Here is a 21985-nt window from a genome sequence, read left to right as displayed (position 1 = left end):
CTCAGTAACAAAGCATCAAATATAAGTGTCTCATAGACCTTTAATTATGATTATCAATCTTCTTTTCTATCTTATTTTTTTCTCTCAAGTCCACATGCTAATCTGTATATTGTTCTCCAAATAATTGGACAAAATCAGGTCTCATCCTAAGGAAGCTGCTATAATTTTCCACAGGGCAAATATTTCAGAAATCCTGCAAAGCAAAATATCTTCTGGTGAGTTCTGGTGATTAAAAGGCAAAATGCAAAGTAAGATATTTCCTGGGTGTTTTGTGGGTTTCTTCTGTTCTCTTTACCCTTCATTCTTTTCTTCTGGCCAGTTACTTTCTCTCCCAGTTGCATTCACCAGTACTTTTCATAGAGAGAAAATAACTACAGATGTTAAAAATTCATTGCTAAAACATATGTGCATCCGAATAGCATTAATTTGCAGTTAACCAGTACATGCTGCAAATTAGGAAGTGACTAAATGCAGTATAGGAGCAAAAATCATGCATTATAAAACATGCCCTTTTCATTTATTTGGACAGTTGTAGTTCAGTTTTTAATTATTAATGGTAATACTCCTCAATGTGCCAGTAAATGTGCTGGTTTATATTTAGTAAAAAATGAAGTCTTAGTAAAACATGAAGTCATTACAGCACTCAGCTGTTAATTATTGCTTAGGGATAGAGGGGAGATTACAAATTTTGTTCAGGTTAATGAAGCATGAATCAGCTGCCTCCTACTGCAAGGAAGAGCTGAATATCCTATCTGTTACTGCAGGCACACTCAATCTGTAGTCTGTTTTTACACTGAAAATGTAGAAACACCTGAAATTAAGCCTTCAGAGAAGAATTTCAGAACTGTGAAAGGCTGTTGATAGCAGGGAAAAGTCTGAACTGATCCAGCTTCCACAGAACTCAATGAGATGTCATTGGAGATTTTGCAGTGTCCAGGTCAGGACACTATAGGAGTCACTGACATCACTCATACTGTTTGGAGAAGAAAGAAGTGTGAATTGTGTGCATTGAATCCTGTCAGTTCTACCAGGACAACTGCTGAAGGAGTATGCAACTGCCTCCTCCACATTTGTCTGCAGCTGTGGGGGAGTGTGGCCAACCACCAAGAGCTCTATGAGGCAAAGCAATTTTGGATCCCCTCTGCTGACCCATTCACTCCTCAGGTAGTGGACAGAAAGGCTGGAGGGATGCTCACTTTGCAATCAGTTTGCTATCTCAAGCTACCACAAAAGATTTTGAGTACACACCTAACTTGGCCCTCTGCCTGGACTGGTTTTGCACAAAGCTTCTTTGACAGTATTTCCTCTACCATACAACATGCCACATTTTGTTTAGTTGGCAAGAGAGACCCTTTGGTTAATACAACCAACGAGTATTCAACAATGCCTGTGAAAATAAAAGCTGCTGACTCACATGGCTGGTGCCTCTAGTCCCTTTATTACCTTTTACAGGCATGAATGGGTTCTGACTTGCAGAATTACTGTAGAAACCAAGCATCATAAATACCAGCAGTCAAAAAAAGCTGTGCCCACATAACACTCCTGGGTCTATTTTTAAAAAACCTCTAAAAATCATGATACAGGTACTCAACAATTTTAAGTGGGAGAGAATGCAAATCCTAGTTGCAATTCTTTGATTGTCCCAACTGAAGAAGAATTTGGATGGTAGTTTTTGTCACAGCTTGCACAGCAAAAGGCTTCGAATGCTCAGAGCCATTAACTCTAAAACAAACCCTGAACTAATGCAAACTCTTGTAAGAAAGCACATGCTTGAAAAGTCACTTCCTCTTTGAGAAACTTCATGGATGGGAACAAAAAGTTGCATTCATTGTATAGCTTAGTAACAGTAAACAATTCAAGGTGCTCTAATCCTGACAGCTCATATTAGAGGGATTAAATTCTCATCCTGCAGGAAGCTACCTCAGAATCTCAACCAGCAGCCTGGGTCTGGAGGCAAAAAGGAGGTGAGAGCCCTCTCCTCCCCTGGCACAAAGAGGTAGGTTAGGGTAGGTAGAAGGATCACCCTTCTGGAAGGTTTGGTGGGAACAGCTGTGTGCTACCTCCATACAGTAGGGCTCTCTGCTATTAACAGGCACCTTTCAGCTCTTTGGTGTTCTATCAAACCAGGCTGTTCATTGAACATTAAATATTTCTTTGTGTGCTTAGCTGGCACAGAAAAGAAGCTTGGCACAGAAAGTTTTGTCACAGGAAGGTTTATCCCTTGTTAACTCATGGTGTCTCTACTGGAACAAGCTGGTTTGATCTCTTCAGCTGAGTTGCTGGTAGTGAGGTTTGGGCAGAAAGACAAACTGCTTTTCATTATTGACATTGTTAATGGCAATATCACCACTAGATCTCTGTCTGAATAGAAATCAAATAATTTTTTTTCCAAATTTTCTGCTTTCTTTCTCATGTAGGATTTAAGAAATTTAGGAGGGGCAGTCCCTCAGAGTAGAGGGTGTCATGTGGATCGAACCGCAATTGTTAAATACGGTAATATTCATATCAGCTGGCATTTTCCTAGTATTTTCCTGCTCTGTGAAAGTGGCATCAATGACATTTCCTACAGATTGAGGGATTCTGTGAGAAAACCTGAACTACAGTGACTGAAGCCCTTCTGGCCAGCCTGGACCTGTAGCTGGGCCATGTCCCTCATGCATGGCAGGACCCTGACAAGCTGGCAGCACCCTTGTCCCATCACCAGAACATCCCCTGATCACTGAGGAGAGATGTAGCCCCTGAGGGCTGCATCTGCCCTGCCAGCGATTCGCACTGTGATTTCTATAAAGGGTTATGTTGGGATTTGTGTGCTGCAAAGACTCAGCTCCTGTCAGGATGGGAACAACCTGGCTTTCCTCTTTTCCCTGCTTTTCTGCTTTTGGGTATGCAGGAAACCAGCCTTCGTGATCTGGTACACAGCATAGAAAGTGACCGTGGTGTGAGTCAAAACGAGGTGTTCCTGAGGTTCTGTATTTAATCTGGCCTCTCCAGGAGCACTGCTATGTGTCTGCCTTCTCCTGAGGATCAAGGGGTCATGTTAGACAAAAACATGTTAAAATGGTACCTTTTTCTGCCCTCTCCCAAGCAGCCATCTGGCAGCCATCAGTCATGGAGATGCGACACATCTGGAACACGCTCATGAGTAATCATCTGGGGTCGCATTGCAAAGCTTTCCACAGGTTTGACAACATCCATCACCAGATAAAATCTGGCATCTCTTTCTGAGAGAAAAGCCAAGTAAAACCTGAGTAAGAGCACCTGTGCTGGACATGACTGTGATTATCAACCAAACTACTTCTGAATTCTTTGTGACACATGAAGAAGGTACTTAACACAAAAGTGAGACAGACTATAGAAAAAAGACATGACGCTGGTCTTATGCTCTTTCTGTACCCAAAGGGTGACAGAGCAGGTTAGGACTCGCAGGATCCTAAAGATGGAAGCTAACAGCGAATTTGCTGTGGGAGTCGTTGCAGAGACTGCCTTCACAAATGAGAAAAGGTAGGGAAACATTTGTCTGGAATGTGTTCAGGAAGAGACACAATGACAAAACAAGGTTTCTTCCCCCATCATTACCTCTGCCTCAGCTGAGTAGGCAGGGTGCTGTCTGTGCCTCCTGCCACTGGTGAGCAGAATCTAATTCATCAGCCTCACTGCAGATGGTGCCATCCCCTGGGACCTTAGCCGGCTCATGATCCATGCCAGCATCATCATAGGGAGAGGGGAGGGAAGCAGAGGCTGGGAGAAAGGAGCTTCTGGGAGTCTGGGGACGCCATGTCCTGCTGCCGCTGTACCTCTTTGCCTTTTCTCCACACAGCTGAAAAGGGCAAAGGCAATGGTGCCATTCCCAAAGACTGTGAGGGCAGCTGGGCTTTATAATTAAAGTGAACTTTCAGACAGCTGTTGCCCTGCCTTCCTCAGAGCAAGGAGGTGCTCTGGCGAGGGAGCAGCAAGTGTAGGTGTTGTATCCACTTCTCATTAGCTAAAATCTTTGTCCTCTCTGGCAGCCCAGGCAGTGACTGCAACAGCACCTGGGTATGGGAGAGCAAAGAATTCCACTCCAGTGAGCACTGGCCTGCAGGATATAGGACTGCAGTGGCTATGCTGACAGCTGATGGTCTGGGCACTGCATGTTGAGGCAGGCATTTCCATTTCATGCTTATTCTGTATTGAGGAAAGGCTTATCTTTTATTTGCCCTTACAATCAGGACTATGAGACAATAGATGTATTGGAAATAAATACAGATATATACAATGAAAGAAGAGAGTGGAGACTGTTAGGGAGATTTCCACAGGCCTAATGCCACTGGCAGATTTCTGGGTGTTGCAGAAGGCTGGTGGCACTGTGGGGGATCAGCTCTTACCAAGGCTCTCCCATCCTGTCCAGAGAACACTTTTCCCCAGAATACACACCATTCATATTGTACACAAAATTGAAATACATAGAGCAAAAAAGTAGTCCCAAGTTTGCTTCTGTTATAATTTCCCGTGGGGAAAAAACACTGTGAAAAGAAAAGGAAGAAAGTTTCAAATAAGTTATTATATTTGTGGGGAATAAAGGGCATGCCTCATCCTCTTAAAGAAATATTTCCTCCACCCCTTCCTTGCCTTTGAAAGAAATCAAATAGCTATTAAAAAGTACCTTTCTTTTAAAAAGGACAATGAACATTTTGATTAAAAGGAGCTTTTAAGTATTTATATGATTACCTCTTTTGTCCTCCTGGCAGCATCTGTCTTGCTGACTGCTCGGCATCTGGCATGTGCTGCCTCATGTCAAGAAGGCCCTGATTTCTCATTCATACAGGGGGTGGGTGAGAGAACAGACGCATGTATACATGGCGGGGCTTTTGCCAAAAGAATAAGACCATTTCTCTGGCTGCTACTGCTGCTGGTTGTTTGGCCACAGTACTGCTGGAACACAACACCCCTCTCTTCCCACTGCAGCACTCTGTGGGTACCAGATGGCTGGCTCCTCAGGTCAGCTCTCCATCAGTGCTTCTGCAGGCAGTGTGGCCAGGCAGGGCATTTTAGGTCAGTACTCCCAAAATTTCATCTGCTTATGGAGGAGATGCACTTTTCCTCTTCCAGGCTTCCTTGTTTTCACACAGGTCATGGCGGGACATCCAAAGCACTCAGCTTTGGCTTGCAAGTCAGTGTTTTCCCTCTTGGGGCAGCAGGCTGGAGCAGGCTGTCATGGAGTACTTGGGAAAATCCCAGCACTTTGTTTGATGTACTCACATCCACCCTACACATGGCAGGAGATCTTTGAAATTTGCAGGATCAGCCTTATTTTGTGCATATTCATTTCTCTAAAACTATTTTGGGTAGCCCGATCGATGACTCACACAAACATTAGTCATACTTTGCACTGCTTATAATTCCTTGCCTTGCAGAATTTCAAAGAGTGTTTCAAAAATGATTTAAAATATCCACAATCCATGGAAGATGAAGTGGAATAGGTCAATTTCAAATGTAGCTACTAAATGAAGGTTGAGAGAGCAGTGATTTACCCAGGTGAGACAGAAGTTGACTACCAAGGCTTGAGTCCTGAATCTCCGACTGTTGGGTGATGTAAACACTCCTTTTGCATTGAGTCCCTTCCTAATTTCATTTTAAGATACATGTACCAGCAACCCTGCTAAGTTAGAAAAATTTTAACAGAAAGCTCTTTGACTCCTACTCCATCATCTCCATGCTTGTGCAGCACTGCTTCCAAATTGAGAACTGCACTTCTATGTGTTTTTCCTCTGCCAAATCCCCAAGTGAAGAAGCTGCTCATTGTAGGGCTGGTTGTGCTTTCTTGAATTACTCTTCAATATCTAGAGTACATTCTTTAATTAATTCTCATTATTAAAGCCTTGCTTCTATTGTCTTCCTCAAGATTTGGAAAGAACCCTGTTACATGCTGAAATAGAATAGATTTTCTTGATCTGGGTGGGACAAAGGCTTTGACCTGCAGCCTGAAGGAATGGACAGCTCATGAGATAACAAGTTGAAGCAGAAGAATTTTATCTGGCCCACTACTGTGTGAGTCTTCCATGTGACTGGGGACCTGTGAAACCTCAGTTGCATCTGTTACAGCCCAACCTTTTTGAACTCTCTTCTACTTTCACACAACAGCCCAATTAACAAGCAACAGCCAGAGATGGTCTCTGAGCTTTGCATGTGGTCCCTGTGTGTGAAAGAAAGAAGGAAACCCTTGGAGGGTCCAGCTGGTGAAGGAGCAGGTGACCAAGCTAACGTCTTTGGTGTTTTTCACTGACTGTGTTATAGTGGATACTCCAGCTGGAGACTGTTTGTTTTTTAATCCTAAGCTTGCAAGAAAGTTTAGGGTTCATTCTGTTTTATTATAGAGCAAAAGTACTGAAAGCAGAAGGAAGACAATCTTGGGCTGGATTTGGAAAACAGGTTAAAATGACGTAGAGTTGTTATTTTTAGTATATATTTGGTACTTTTTATTTGTTTTAACTTTTTTCTTTGTATGCCATACTCAGATCATTCTTTTTCATTCTTGTTTTCTGCATGACTAGAAGCATGAAATTTTGGTTTGTATTTAAAAAAAAAGGTGGTAGTCTCATTTTCTTTCAATGCCTAAGGCTTCAAGAAACAGAACATTCTGTGAGATGTCAGCAGAAGATACAAGCACTTGGCAATATTGTATCAATGATTTAGATGTCTCCTCTCATTTTACCTGCTATATTAGAGAGCAGTGATCCACCCATCAGAACAAATAGCAGAGCTTGAAAGCAAGTAACAAAGTGATTTTGCTTTGCTGAGGTGAGGAACAGCCTCTCCCTTCAAATAATGTGCAGTCATTAGCTTTCCCCATTAGAGTGCAACGCAGGGAGCGATTAATTTAACCTCGCTTTACTCATTTAGAAATTAAGCATCTAACCTAAATTGGTTGCCTAATTCTTTCTGCAGTCAATGGAGGTGGTGCCAGACAATGACTCATCCCACCTACCCATGTACCTGGAATACAAAGGGATGAATCAACAAGAGCTGCCCTCCCTCCATTGCTTCTGGCTACAGTGGCAGTACAGACACCCGTTCAGCTGAGAGACTTCACCTCTGGCAAGGTAAATTTGGGTGAAGTGAAGCCCTCTCTGCACTGGCTGAGGGGCCAGACTCCCCCTGGCGCATGGGAACACCTTCCTGGGATCCTTGAGCCTGGGAGTCTCCTCTGACTAAAGCAGAAGCAGAGGGAGTTGAGCCAACCCGTTTGTTCACCTAATGTGTAGGCTGATGTGTCTCCCTGTGACACACTGGGCCAATTCTCTACATGTCTGGGAAACAAGGCTGGATCCTGAAAGAAAAAGAAAAATAGGCTTGAGTGTGTTTCCCAGGGGAAGCATAAGCCCCTGAGAGCAGCTGCATGAGGCTGGAGACAGAGAAGTACAACACTGGTGATTAATACAGGCAAGCAATCCCCACACCATCCAAGCCTGGAGGTCCTCAGCCACAAGGGATACCATCATCTTTACCCTCTGGCATTCAGGCACAATGGGGGCAGGTCCTGTGCTCTGTGATTGAACTGTAGCTACTCACAATTAAACTTCTCCACAGAAACATAAACCTGCTCACTCCTGCTTAAAAAAACACAAAATTTCAAATTTTAGTAACTTTGAGTGGTCTTATTGTCCATATACACATATAGAATATGTTTCTTTAAAAATCAAGGTGTAATGTGACTAGATGTCTATTAGGTTATTTCGCATATTGCATAATTAGGACTTTGTTCAGCAGCTTCAGATGTCCTATGCATCCTATATCCTGGAAAGCTAAAGAGAAACACCTTCTTTGCACTCTGGTTATGCTTAATTATTAGCTAAATGATATTCCTACCAGATCTGTACCCTGATGATGGGATTTACCAGTACTTTTCTTTGAGAAACTGCAATGAGATACCTGTGAAAGCAGGTATTTTCTGGAACAAGGACAGGTAGCAGTATTGGTACTACATCTCTTTGCTCCTCTGTCAAGCAACCTATATCTCAGTTTTACATTTTGGTTGTCAATGAACCTCGATGCAGTCTTCCTTCCTGGGATTTCAGAGTGTTTCTAGCTGACAGTAATTTACCCCATTTTACTAACGCAGCTGCTAACTGCCCCTCTGAAGACTTCTTAGCCAAATACAAGGTAGATTCTTTTAAACTTCAATCACTCTTTAGACTGCAAGCTAGTTATTTATTGAAGGGAACAACAGCAGGTAGGAAAACACAATGTAAAATAGATATTCATAAAGATGCAGAGAATATAATGGAGAAGTCAAATAAAGTGGTTACAGAGGTCAAAAGCCATGAATCTAAGGACTAGGATTTGGGTTCTGGAAGAGAGAAATTCTGCAGAAGAACTCAATAGAGTAGATGCATAACATCTCAGCAATATATGTAACATCCAGGAAAAAAGTTGGTCACATGGACATAAATGCATGCATATGTGTATATATATATATATATATATATATATATATATATATATATACATACAAAAGAAGCTCAGCTTATAAAGAAAAAAGGTGTAAGTGGAAATGAAGGGCAATACCACCATGCACCCTGCTTGATGAGAAAACTGCAGCCTTGGCAGTACTGTTTGTAATTACGTCTCAGAAAGAAGTTCATTACCAGAAATTACTGCAAAGATATCCAGAACAGACTAAACCAAAGCAAATTTTGGAAGGGGGTTATTAGTTCAAGAGGAAACAGTTATGGTGATTACCCAGTTTGACCCTTACTGTGGGGAATACATAGGAGTGACTGACTTGCTTTTGGGACAGTGTCGCCTCCAGAAAGACGTTAGATAACTGGCTGGATCCTTTGGGATGTAGCATTGGATTGTTACCCTGTTGCTGACATTCAGCTAATGAAGAGGAGGTTTTTATTACATTTTCATGGGCTATTTTAATTCCCACTCATCATAATTTCCAGTGTGATTCATGTACTGGCACAGAACAGCAAGTTTTGCCTGTCTCAAGCTGGGGGCAGAAAGGACTGGAGCTCAGACAGCAGGGAACAGCTGGCCTTTCACTTGCATAATGCCAGAGCAGGGATGAGGCAGAGGAGTGGTTGGTACTGTTTGGAATGTATTTCCATTTAAAAGAACAAATCCACACAATGGAAGATGACCATTTGAAGGGTAAGAGACATAAAGGGTCTCAGGTTTCCATGTACTGAAGGGAAAGAACAGCAGAGAAAAGAGCAAGGCACCCACCCACAGCTGCTGGCCACAGCCCAGCTGAAGTGACCACATCCTTGGAGTGAGCACAAGGCAGCCTGAGTGGTAATCAAGGGAAATGCTAGCAGTGGGTTCTAACAAGCTAATTCACTCTGAAACTTGATTATCCACAACTTAGAAACAAGTGCAGCTAAGAAATCGTGAGCGATTAGTTCCCTGAGAGGAAGATTTCCTATTTTTCCTTTCAATTCTGTTTTACTGTAATCTTCTGGCTTCCAATCCTGTGATAATTGAAATGTAAATACTTGCAAAGGCTACAAGTTTCAAAGCTCCTAATTGTGCTCTCACTAGAGCCTGGTACACATGACAGGAGTTTTGCCAACTCATTAGCTCCCTCAACCAAGGGTGTTGCTTTCCCATCTCTCCTCACTATGCTGCCAAAAGCTAATGCAGACACAAGTCCTCCAGCAAAAACACTTTTGACATGTTAAGACTAAATTCTGGGAACTGATTTAAGCTATACCTGAGAGGGACTGTTTGTACCTGAGTGTGTGGGTGCATGCAGGAGAGGGGCCTGAATTAGGTTTTCTGCTGAGTTTGTCAGTTCATCAAGACATGCTGTTCCACAACAGAGAGCCAGTCCAGACCTGTGTCCAGATGCTTTTCAGCTTCACAGAGCTGCAGACTAAATACAGAGCTACCTTTTGGGACTGTCTGCAATCTGTATTCACACCTGCTCTTCCTAAAGCAGAACCCAATTCTGCAATCCCTCCTTGGGAAGCAGAAGTATATCCATGGTGGTAAGTGCATGGATATTTTATGGTAGCCTGAGTGAAGAGGGGCAAATACAGTATGTAACACTGAAGTTCTAATGCTGAATCTGGAGTGAAAATGCAGAAAGAAAAGGCACACAGCTGTGACCTGACACTTTAGACTAGGAAAAATATCTTCCACACTTCTAAAGTCGTGCCTTGCCTCTTCAGGAAAGACTGAATATGGCAGTGAGTAAGCGTTATTAAAAAAAGTAAAATGAGAAACATTCTTCATTGCCCTGGTAACCATACAAGCTTTGTAGAAACCATCATGAGAATAAGTGACCTCCTGTCACTCTTTAGACAGAAGTTAAATTCAGAAAATAACAGGGCATCCCACAAGGATGGGATAGGAGGAAGAGAGGCTTTCTGTATTCTGCCCTGATTTTGCCCTTTCTTCACTTTTTCTCCTTTGTGTTTACGTGAAGAGGATATTGATTCCAGAAGTGACAGAGGCAAGGTAAGTCAAAGCTCCTCTTTGTTTTTCTGTAGGGAGGAGGTCAGCCTTGTTCCAAATCTACTGCTCCTGGCATGCTCTCCTCCTCCTCCTCCTTATGCTGCCTGGGAAGTCTCAGAGAGCTGCTGGTTGCATTTACACTAATGACTGTTTTTCTCCCTCTGCCTCCCCCTCCAAGCTTACTAAGCTTTTTCTTTCAGCATGACCAATAAAGCATGAATGCAAATAGGCCCGAAGTTTTTTTCCCCTCCTTTCATTTTTATTTTGCCACTTTTAGAAGTAACTGAAGAAAACAGTGTCATTCTGTTCCAGAAGAGCTTTTGTACCAAGCTGACACTGTACATTTAAATATGTATTGCTTCCTCTATCATTTGCATTTTAATGTTCCAAACCAATAATCACGAAGTCTTGTGTGAAAATGTGAAATAATAAGGATGGAGAGAAGCTTGGATCTGATTCTAAACCTTGAATTACACCTAGAGCTGGCAATTCTGTGAGAGCCGTCTAAGAAATGTATTTAGATAAATGTAGATGTTCTGCAAGAGACTGTGCTGAATTGCCCTGAGTGTTTGTGTGAGGACCCTAGCTTTTAGATACTGGTTCTGCACAGACCAGCAGGCTTTTCCTGAGCCAGCTGGTGCTCTGGTAATGTGTCTTCACTCTGCTTTGGAGAAGCTGCCCTCCAGGTATGCTGAAGAGCAGACTCCTTCATTGTTTTCCTAGTTGCTACTGATACCATTAATCTGGTGACATTTCACAAGCAGGATGCCTACCCGAGGTTGGTCTGTAAACAGCACACATGGTTCACATTGCAAAAACAAGTCCCTTCCAAAGGTCATAATATTTTTATATTCTGCTTCATTATTGCCGTCATTGAGCTCCACAGTACAGAACAGAAGGGCAGAAAATCCTATTCAGAATTTGCACTGTGGATGTAAGAATTTTGTCTTCTGTGCAAAGTAATCCATTTGCAAGAAATTATTACATTGTGTAATGTAATAAAAAGTTTTTTCTGTGCTTCTTTTGAATAGTGTCTGTAAGTGAGGGGTTAGCTTGGAAGAAATAACTACTGGTGGCCCAGTTCTAGAAAAACATTTTTGTCTGCAATTTATTCTGCTTTTTTTTTTTCCTTTCAAGAGAAAAATAAATCCAGCTATAAAAGCAAAATACATTTCTTGTATCACAGCTGTCATGAATTTAAATTCCCTCTTGGATCCTTACCACACAGTGTATCTCCACTGCAATATTTTCTTTTTCTATAAATATGAAGCACTGAAGAACAAGTTATTGAATATTTAAGGTATAAATCTGACAGAAGAGTTTTCTTCTCAGTCTTAGGATGGAACCAGAAACAAGCCCTTGAATAGCATAAGAATCAGTATGGATGTTTATTTAGAGCTGCAATGATGCTCAAAGATATTTCTCTTGCACCTTTAATTAAACTGCTTTGCTGGTTCTTTGCCTGCTTTGCCTGTTTTCCTCCCAGGCTTTCCTCCAAGCCACAGATTAACACTTTCATTATGAACAACTTTGCTATGAAGCTAAACCCAGGTTATGAGGAATCTATCTCCTTCTCACCATTTCCCCCCCTCTCTCCCTTTCATCTTTATAGTGGTGCAAACACTTTCAAGAGAAGATGAAGGTGAGAAGAACAAGTAAGGGGAAGGATGAGCAGAGTTAGAAAAACAAAAGTGTAGATACCTAGAATTTTCTCTGCTTTATACCTACAGATTTACTTTTTCTATCTTTTGTATTGTATTTAATTTCCAGTAAGATTTCCCAGACATTTTGAAAAGCTGCTATATTATAATTTAATTAAGTCTTTGTATTTGCTGCTAACAAGATGTTATCTTCATCATTCTTGGAAGCTTGTCTTGGGTTGTGGGTTGATGTGGATTTGCCATCGGCACAGAAACATTTCCTGCACAAACACAAACTGCTAAAGCTCCCCCATTTCCTGGCTCAGTGTGACACACTGCTCAACTCCTTGTGTTTAGGTAATAGGATTAAATGCAGGGATCACTCACATGGGCTGTGTGTTGGCTGATACTGATCTCGGCAGAAAGAAGGGTTTAGTTGGAGCAGGTGGTTGGGTTCTGTGCTGTAACCTCAGGTGCCCTCTGGAATTCAGTGCTGGGATGTAGAGACCTGGCAAGAGCCGGGCTGAGCTTCATCCACCCCTGCAGCTCTCTCTGGGGTTACCTCTCACCCTGTCTGCCACACAGTGCTGTGGCCTGGCTCCTGCCCCGTGCCCAAGGAATGGCCTCCTGCACTGGAAAAGAAGATCCATGAGAGGTCTGAAATAGTGGAAAGAGCTGTGAATGATATTTGTGAATGCCAGCATGCTGATCAGACCTAGATCAGCATTATATGGTAGGAAACAAAATGCTGAAGGAAGGGGGTGAATCTGGCAGGAAGCTTATTTGTGAACTCAGCCCTTGAGCTAGATCAGCCCTTTCATGCAGAAAGCTGTGGCTTTTTTCTCTCTGTGAAACACTATTTCCAGAAACAAATATCTGCTCCTAAATCTCCCAGCACCATGTGTCTCACCTTTCCCAGGCAATTCATGTCTGACCTCACCACTCACAAGGGACAGATCTTTTCAGGATCTCTCCCTCCTTTAATTTTTACTGTTCTGCTCTGGGTTTCATACACCCATGGCACCAGGTGTTGACTCTCCTGTGTTCCTGTGGATTCCCACATCAGGTGGATGGGGGAAAGTGCCATTGGATCTTCAGCACCACGTAACTCAGGGAGCCATGCAAAGCTGTGGGCATGCATTGGTCTTGAAGGGAAGATGAATTTGTTCAAAACCCTGATCCTGTGTACCAAAAGAAAACAACCATGTACAGGGTATTTTTCATCATTCCAGAAGAACTTTGACCTCCCAAGGGTTTACCAGCCCTGTCTGTGCCAAAAAAATTGGAAGAAGATATTAGCTTGGGAAAAAAATAACAGGACTGAGACATTGGGCAGGTTTTGAGGCTCTGGCTTTGGGATGCAGATGACAGAAACATCAGTGTGACACCTGAATCATCATCATTTGCAGCCTAGGCTTAAACTTGCAAAAGCACACCTGAATGTTCTACCCTCCCATAACCCTCTTGTTGGACACAGAGTTCCTTATTTGCTTTCTGGTGGCTTTCAGGTACATTCTCAGACTTTCCACAGTTTCTCTGAAGTGCTTTATAAGATGTTTGTTATTTATGGAACATTTCTGTTCCAGGTGTCAATTTATATTGAACTCAAACCTCTCTGAAGAAAATGAAGGTCACAGCACATTCCTAAGCAGGAAAGGTAATATTTTTCTGCCGTGGTTCTTTGGGTTTCAATCTGGTATTTCAAGAGAGCTGGTGGGAAATTGCACACCCAAATTCCTGACTGCACTAGCAAATCCAGCAGCAGACACAAGTGCACACTTCCTTATCTGCCACGAGCAGGCAGTTATTCTGTGAACCCAGGACCATGAATTTCTTTATTCACATGCCTGTGAATGCTTCTGTCTGCATGTTTTTGACCACAGTCAGCATGAGACTGAAATTGTCTAATGTGCTTGGGGAATTAAGGGATCTGCTAAAAAGAAGTCCTGAGATAAACCACAAATATCTGTGACTCAGCTGTGAACCAAGAAGAGTCTGAGCAGTCATACAGAAATGGGAAGTTTTGTCGATACAGATGGGAGGAAAGGAGGTGAACAATAAGGGTAGTGAATATGGGAAGTATGTTTAGGCTTTAGGGATGTTGCCTTATTTTGGAGGGCAGAAGTGTGTGAGCACTGACGCTGCACAGGGTCAATGTCATCTCAGCAGTTTCTGACTGCCTGTGCTGTTAGCTGCCATAAGGAAAACAGGACTCGATCAATACTACTCTGCATGATTCCTATGTCTGTTCTGCCTGCTCATGGTATTCTTGTGTATGGAAGGGATAGGAAAGGGAAAAACTGATGCTATTTGTATGATTCTCAGGCTGCTGACTCTAAACTAGTTTTCCTTTTCCCTTTCATGTCATTTTCACTGAATTTGAAGATGGTTCAAGCAGCACTACTGTGTTTCAACACTGTGGCTACCTAAGCATGACCACTGTGATGATTTCTGATCCCCCAGCTCATGGTCCTTGCATTGACTGTCTTGGAGAGGGAGATAATATGTGAACGAGAGTATTGCTGTTGCTGTCTGATGGATGGAGTTTCAGAGATAAAGGATGAGCATAAGACAGTAAGTTATGGATTTGTTTCTGACACCCTTTCCTACATAAAGGAGCACAAAAGGTCTCAGGGATAATTTCTGTGGAAAAAGGCACTTCTCGGAGACAAGGAGCAAAGGACTGCAGATCTTCCTGCGCAAATTTTATTTATCTTCTCTGAAAGTACGTGTATAGGATCAAACTCTGGTCCTAGGGGAAATCCATCTGGTAAAAGAACACACATCACTCTGTAGTAATGCAATTGTAAAGTTCTAATTCAAGTCTAAACAGATCCAAATAGAGTAATTTAGAAAACTTCTATTTCAATTATAGCCATTTTATCTTCAGCTTTTCCCTAAATTGTTTATGTTTTCCAGCTAGGTCTCAGTTTGAATGGGAAACAAAAGAGAATATCTTATTCAAGAATGAAAGAATTCTATACCTCATATTCTAACATTTTGATGTCTTCCCACCCCTAAATATTTTATCATGTGGCAATAGATAGAGCATAACAGACCGTCAGTAACAAGCTGGAAATTCAGGGAATCAGCCTTTTAAGTGAATATTATTTAATTTTGAACTAAATTTATTTTAAATTTATTTTTTAAATTTAAAATTTATTTTTATTTATTTAAAAAATTACAGTGATTAATAAGCCAGAAGAATGCAAGCACTTAAGGATGACATTGAGAACATGAGGTTTTTTGTCCATTGCAATTCCTGTGTCATCTGTCAAAAAATTTATATGATACAGAATTTGGCTAGTCTTTTTCTGTGGTTAATGTATAAGCCTAGTTATTCTGTAATTATTATAATATACAATAATGAAACAATAATTTCATTCCTTCTACGTAATGTGCGCTCTACCAGCTTTAATTAAACCTAACAACCTCATTAGTGAATATCATTATATTGGCTTTAGGGAGGCAATTCCATCTCGTGGATACAGGATTATTAAATGACTGGAGATCTGCTGTACCAGATGTGCCATCGGGCTCCTGTTTGACCTTGGGCGACTGGTTTAAAGTCTCTTTTACCCCACGTCAAGAGAGAACCATCATATTCCATGTCCTTTGTGAAACACTCTGCTTCACAGGAATTACAAATATTCCATTTGAGCACTGTATATTTGCTAACAGAGACGTGGACAAGTCCTGCCAAAGATTCACAAGATAAGACATTGTCAATTCCTGGAATGGGGATCCCCAGGAGCTCAGTAAACTTCAGTAAGAATTAATTTTGAGGGAATTAAAAGAACATTCATTCTGCACTGTCTTTCTTATTTGTGCTGGTTTGGAGAAGGCTGTACACCCTGAGCAGACACCCAGAGCACTTCTGGTGCTCAGGTGCCCACCTGGGAGCAGAGCCTAAGTTCATACAGCCCCTCCCCAGCCACTGCCCCACCGCTTCACACACTTGCAGAAGAGATTGTACCGAGCTTTGTCTCCCCTTGCAACTGAATTTACTTTGTGACCCTTTGTGGCCCAGACTGCACTAGGGGGCTTTGCCTGGGTGCTGGTACTGGACAACATGAAAGCCTCCAAAAACTGAAGAGGTTGGACCGAAAGATGTTAGGACTTCAGAACTGAAATTGGAGACACATTCCTGATGTGAACAGCTCCTAGGTGGTTGTTTCCCAACAGAAACAGGTCATGTTTTTTAAGAGGGCAGGAGAGGTTCACATCAGGCTGCCAGCAGGTGCTGGGGACTGCAGGATAAAGCATTAGGGCACCAGAAGGTGAAGAGGCCTGAAGGAGGGCAGCAGCAGGTGGATACAACCACAGGGATTGATAACACTTGAGCACTGGAAGTAATTTTTCCCTCAAATATTTTGAGTCATTACCGGCAGCAGGGAGCTTGGTTCAACAGAACTGATTTTGCCAGTTGCCTTTTTATTTCGCCTCCCTCCCTGCAGATGATTTATTCTGTGATGCTTGGGCACTGCAGGGAGGCCCGGTTCTGCTATGCTCTCTTTGAGACAGAAGATGTTTCAGATCCATGTTTGTGGGACACAAAACAGTAAGTTCCACTGAGCATGGTTCCAGGTGAAGCAGCTGTAGAGACAGGTAGGACTGGGCTTCTGAAGGTCAAATTGCTGACCAGGGTGCATTGTGAGCAAAACACACACCCTGCCATTTCTGGCAGCCTTAAAGTGAGTAGAAGAACCAGCTGGAGAACAAGGAATATTGGCATCCTTGGCGCTTGGAAGGAAGATGCTACCTGGATAGAGGCTGCAGAAAACTGGTCATTCCTTACTCTTAACTGGTTGGAATGACAGTAGGACAGCACAGAAGTGTAGGTTTGTCATAAATGCACAGACATAAACTTAAGGTTATGAAGAAATTCCTGTCACATGAATTAGTTCTTGGAAAAAATAGCATAAATGTTTATGCATTAGTATGTTTAAGATGGTGTGTGTCTCTCTTATTTATAGTAACTTAAGCCTCAAATATACACTGAAGTTAAATTCATACCACCAGTTTGAAACTGTAGTGAGTTTAAGGTCTGTGCCTTTGGTCTCAGGGAGGTTAGCACAGGAAAAGTGTGGATGATTGCAAGTTGAAATATAAAATTAAAACCTTTTCAGATTTACCCTCTAGCATTTTAAAGTGATTCATTTGCCATGTTGGCTCATTACCTGATTTCTTCTAAAGGAAGAACATGCCAAAACAGAGGGTCTTGTGAACATCTGTCTACTTTTCAACACTGACTGCCACGATTTTCCAGTAAGTTGCAACCTTTATCCAGTTTTGATTTTGTAACCCAAGCTGACTATCTGTGCTCCCAACTGAACCTGTGAAATGCAGATTGACATCATTATTCCTATTATTAAATGTTATTAATATCCCTATTTTATGTAAAGTAACTGTGACCCATTGTGTTGGGCGAAGATGCTGAACTGAGACAAACTGCCACTAAGCAATTCTGGTTTCCAAACCTCCAGTTTTTGCCCTTGTTGGACTTCATATAAATTTGTGTATACCACAAAGCATAGAACTAGCAGACTGAATGTCAGGATGCACATCTCTACAACTATTATTTCTCTCCAAAAAGTTAGCCTTTTTTTCAGCTACCTTAGGTAAAACTTTGGAGATAGCTTTTAGATACTAAAATGGGATAAATTCCCAACTGTTTTGTGCAAGTCAGTAGGAGAATGTAGAAGCAAGGTGGATAGAGGCCCACTGGCATCATGCATCTGTAACTGGGGCTCCCGTTCCCTCCAGAGGAGCAGCCATCATCTGGCCCAGCACACACCTGCTGGCCCTGCAGCAGTGGCATCAGCAGCACCAGTGCCAACACTGTGTGCTGGCCACCACACAGCCCAGAGCACTAGCTGGGAGAAGGGCAACACTGGGAACAGTGTGAGAACAGGGAACTGTAGAAAAAGAGAATGGGATTTAAGGAAAAGTAGGAAAAAACCCCCAAGGAAACAGGGAGAAGAGCCTTCTCCTGTTCCTCTTTGCAGAAGGAAATCTGATATTTCACTTCAGTTGGGATTGAAGGAATAACTGAACCAGCCCTTTAAATAGTGAGCTGTATTTATCTCCTGGTTTCTGAAATCCAGAATGCTTTTCCTGGTAATGCTTTTATTGCCAGTACAAAGATTGTAATTGTATTTCTATGCACAAGATGTTCAGGATTAAATTATTTATCTTCCTAAAACATAAGCTTTGCATGTCCCTGAGATGCAGGATTGATGCACAGATGCCTCACAGAGCCATACAGTTAAGAAAATGCAAACATCTTCACTGGCAATCCAGACTGGGAATTGTCATGGGCAGGCCACCAGCAAATTATACAATAGGCATTTTCATTCAGTGTGTAGGTGCTGAGAGAACCCTCTGGTCTCCAGTTTGTCCCAAAGCACTGGAAACATTAATGAGATCATGCTCAGAACACATCTGCATTATTATCTCTTTTCTTTTTATTTTTTTTAGGAGAAAATTGAGGCACGAGAAAAAGAAGACTTGAGCAAGAGAGCATTTAGCAAAATCGGGTATTGATATTAACTTGTGAAGATCCTACTGTTTACCTTTAATTCTGAGATCACTCTTCCATGATGAGGGAACTGTTTCCTCATAGATATGTGGGGGATGAGAGAGAAACAGTGCAATGCTAAGATTTCAGCTATGGCTGCAGTCTGAATTGGCCACAGCTTCTCGTGCTAGAGGTCATTAATTTGACAGGTTGCTGCTGTACAAATCCCACAGCAGTACAGAAGCAAAAACCAGATGATTTCCATCAACTTCTCATAATTGTAAACAAAAGACAATGAGAAACATCAGGGAGTCACATTTCACTGGAGCATAGAGACAGTGGGGGGCATAATTAGCATTGGAATCATATCTGCATCAAATTCAAAATTAGTAAAAATAAAGAAAATTCTTCCCTTCTCAGATGAAAACCAGCAATTCTTCTGTGCATTGCATTTTTTATTAAAATTGCTTCTCTTGCTACTTGCAAGATTTAAATAAAAGATCTGCAAAACCAGACAATTTATTTTTCCAGTCATCTGAGTGGGTATGTTCCCCACATGTGCTATTAATGATTTTAACAAAGAAGGCTGGATAGATACCTAATTGTTTCTGGATTGTTATCTTTCAGCAGCAGCCAGATCAGCTTTTTTGCTCTTTTCTATTAGAATATGATTCCTTCATGAAAGATGATGCAGACAAAAGTCACACCTCAGAGAGATATGATGGAAAGTAGGAATTTGCAAATGCTCTGTTTACCTTCTTCCCTTTGCAGCCTAGACAGAATGAGGGAGGCTTGGATGTCTACACTGAACAGGTTTTGGGGGAAGATGTGCTCTCATGCACAGAACACCACCTTGAGTTTCAGGGAGCTGGGAACATTTCTACTTCTGCCACTGGCTCACAGGTCACCTTGGGGGAAAACTCACTTCAGGCCCAAACCTTGCTTTCCCTCAACTGTAAAATGAGGTCAATGATGCCAAAATCTTATGGATGAAAAGGTGTCATAACAGCTACCTAAGCATTACCATAGATAATGGGCTCCAGCCTCCTTCCTCTAAGGTGTTGTGAGACCTTGAGGTGCAGAGTGCCTGCCTAGAAACAGCCACCATAGACATGGAAATACCTAATTTGTTTACTCTCATCCCTGTTGGGAGCCTCTCAGGATGACTGGCTGTGTCCTGGCACTGATGCCTTAAGCTTTAGCTTTCATATTATCCAGAGTCTGTACTGCATTAGTATATAACTCTGAACTTCACATAAAGTGGTAGCAAGTTCTCCTCACAGTTTAGTTAGACAAAACAATCCTTTTCCAGCCCGAGAACCAAGGACACTGCTGCAGCTTCAGGCCCAAAAAGTGTAAACAGCAGTGAATTGAGGAGAGCAAATTGGAAGATGGGACTCCATAACCTGAAGCTGTAATTGGACAATGAACCCCAAAATGTAAATGGACTGAAATTTATAGAAGTGTGAAAATGTGTGACCCGTCATACATCTTGGGTGTAGCCCTGGCCAGGCTCTCTTTCTGCCCAAGATGTATCCTTTGAAAGCATTTAATAAAACCTACCTTAATTCTTTAACTCTGTCTAGCCTCTGCTCTAAGTAGCCTCCCAAGACACCAGCATGGCTTTCCCTAAAGCAACTTGTCATGGACACAAGGCTCAGGGACACCCCCAAGCACTCTTGACGTGTCCAGCCTGGACACCTGACTCAAGGCAGTGCTTGTTTCCTCAACACATCAGCATGGGGAGCAGAGAGCACTCCCCTATGCTCAGGGACTGAGCCATGTGGAGATTCGATGTGAATTGTAATTTAAAGCCTTTATCTAAATACTCTTTCCTAGCATAGTTCAAACAGTGGAAGCCGAGCTGACAGGTTAATCCCATTGTCAGGAGATTTCACTATTTCCAAAGCAGGTTTTGTCTGGATTTGGAGTGAAAAACCCCCGAGGCTGCTGCTCATCCTGGGAGGGAGCAGCATCCCTGTGGGCAGAGGAGATGGTGGAAAATGGGGCAGGGTTCAGCCAAATCCAAGCTCTGCCAGAACTGTTTCTAAAACTAGCAAATTATGGAACATTTGATCTTGTTAGCTGGAATTTTCAACAATAAAAACAGTCAATATTTTTTCCTCTTTCCTGAGCAGCCCTAATCTGGTAATACACAATTATCATGTGTCCAAAAACATATCAGCAAGCCACAAAGCTTGCAGGTTTACCTTCAAAAACTCAAACGCTTTATAACCTCTTTGAGTACTTGGATCCTTTTATTCATCTTGTCTTCTGAAAATGGAGGGAGAGGCTAGATGAGAACAGCTGTTCTTTAAACAGTTCTCAGCACAGATGAGATAATCTTAACTTTGTATTTGAGCACCCACCCTGCCCACCTTCCTCTGATTCCAGGTCTGATCTGTACCCACATAAGCATAAGACCAGCCTCTGGCTAAGGTTTGAGTGTCACTGAAAACCCACAAGAAATAATTACTCTTCCTGGAAAGACTTGTCCCAACGAGTGAAAATCATTTCATAATGGCTTGTAAGATTATAATTCTTCAGTCTCCAAGCCCCAGTGATACAATAAGATAATAAATCTCACTGAAGAGTGAAGTGTGCTGTAATTGATGGGAATATGTAGACAGAGAATGTAAATCTTGAAGTACACCTGGAGCACCTGAACAGGTGATATGTGCACAGTGAAGATCACAGAACTGGGCGTTTTGTACTTGGCATCATTAAAATCTGTTTGCCAAGCTTGACTATAGGTGTGAATTCTGATCTCAGTTTTCCATACTTCATTTGAAGGCATGATCTGTTAATTCCAGTGATGCTGCTGATGATCTGTGTTGCTGAAAAGTAGCATTAGGTCACAGTCCTGCTTTCTCAATTTGGTACAAACATCTGGCTTCTCTAGGTCACCACTGTATCTCTCCAGAAACCACTGTATATGTGACATTGCAAAAAGTTTGTGTTGTCTCTGTTACTCATTTACAGGCATGCCCAGGATTAGGGGTCACTACAAAAATTTCCACTTGGTCAGCTGAAAAAAATTTGCAGTCCTTCATGGACAACAATACAGTGAGGGATTTTTTTTTTTTTTTAAAGGTTTGAAAATTGTTAGAACAAAGTAAAACAATTCCACTTTTAATCAGTGTTGAATTATAGTTAAAAAATGCAGAAGAATTTGAAGAGATTAACAAGCAAATAAATCATTACAAAAAATAGTTAGGCTCACCATTGTAAAAAGTGTTCTAAATTTCCTGGTTATTGAAAAGTAATGTGCATTTTGATTTATTTTCTTGTTTGAGAGCATATCATTAATTATTTCTTACAAAAACACTACATTAAAAAAAGCCATTGTATCTGTAAATGAATGGCAAATCACTGCTTAAAT

The 21985-nt window shown here is 41.8% G+C and overlaps 1 long non-coding RNA gene across 9 annotated transcripts; it reads left to right on the top strand.

Moving 5' to 3' along the window:
* Nucleotides 1-1855: 1855 nt before the first annotated feature.
* Nucleotides 1856-21900, top strand: LOC132324942 (uncharacterized). 9 transcript variants are annotated; one of them, XR_009485785.1, is made up of 7 exons: nucleotides 1856-1996; nucleotides 6925-7079; nucleotides 10415-10446; nucleotides 13670-13740; nucleotides 14547-14657; nucleotides 17280-17351; nucleotides 18564-19033. It is a non-coding gene; the product is annotated as an uncharacterized LOC132324942 (long non-coding RNA). The 9 variants fall into 9 exon arrangements; XR_009485782.1 differs by having other exon boundaries at nucleotides 14469-14657; XR_009485784.1 differs by lacking the exon at nucleotides 10415-10446 and having other exon boundaries at nucleotides 1857-1996; nucleotides 14469-14657.
* The last annotated feature ends 85 nt before the right edge of the window (nucleotides 21901-21985 follow it).

This window comes from Haemorhous mexicanus, chromosome 3, assembly GCF_027477595.1.
Source record: "Haemorhous mexicanus isolate bHaeMex1 chromosome 3, bHaeMex1.pri, whole genome shotgun sequence".
In the NCBI taxonomy this organism is placed as follows: domain Eukaryota; kingdom Metazoa; phylum Chordata; class Aves; order Passeriformes; family Fringillidae; genus Haemorhous; species Haemorhous mexicanus.
The sequence above is the reverse complement of the archived record's forward strand: the minus strand, read 5'-3'. Positions and strand labels throughout refer to the sequence as shown.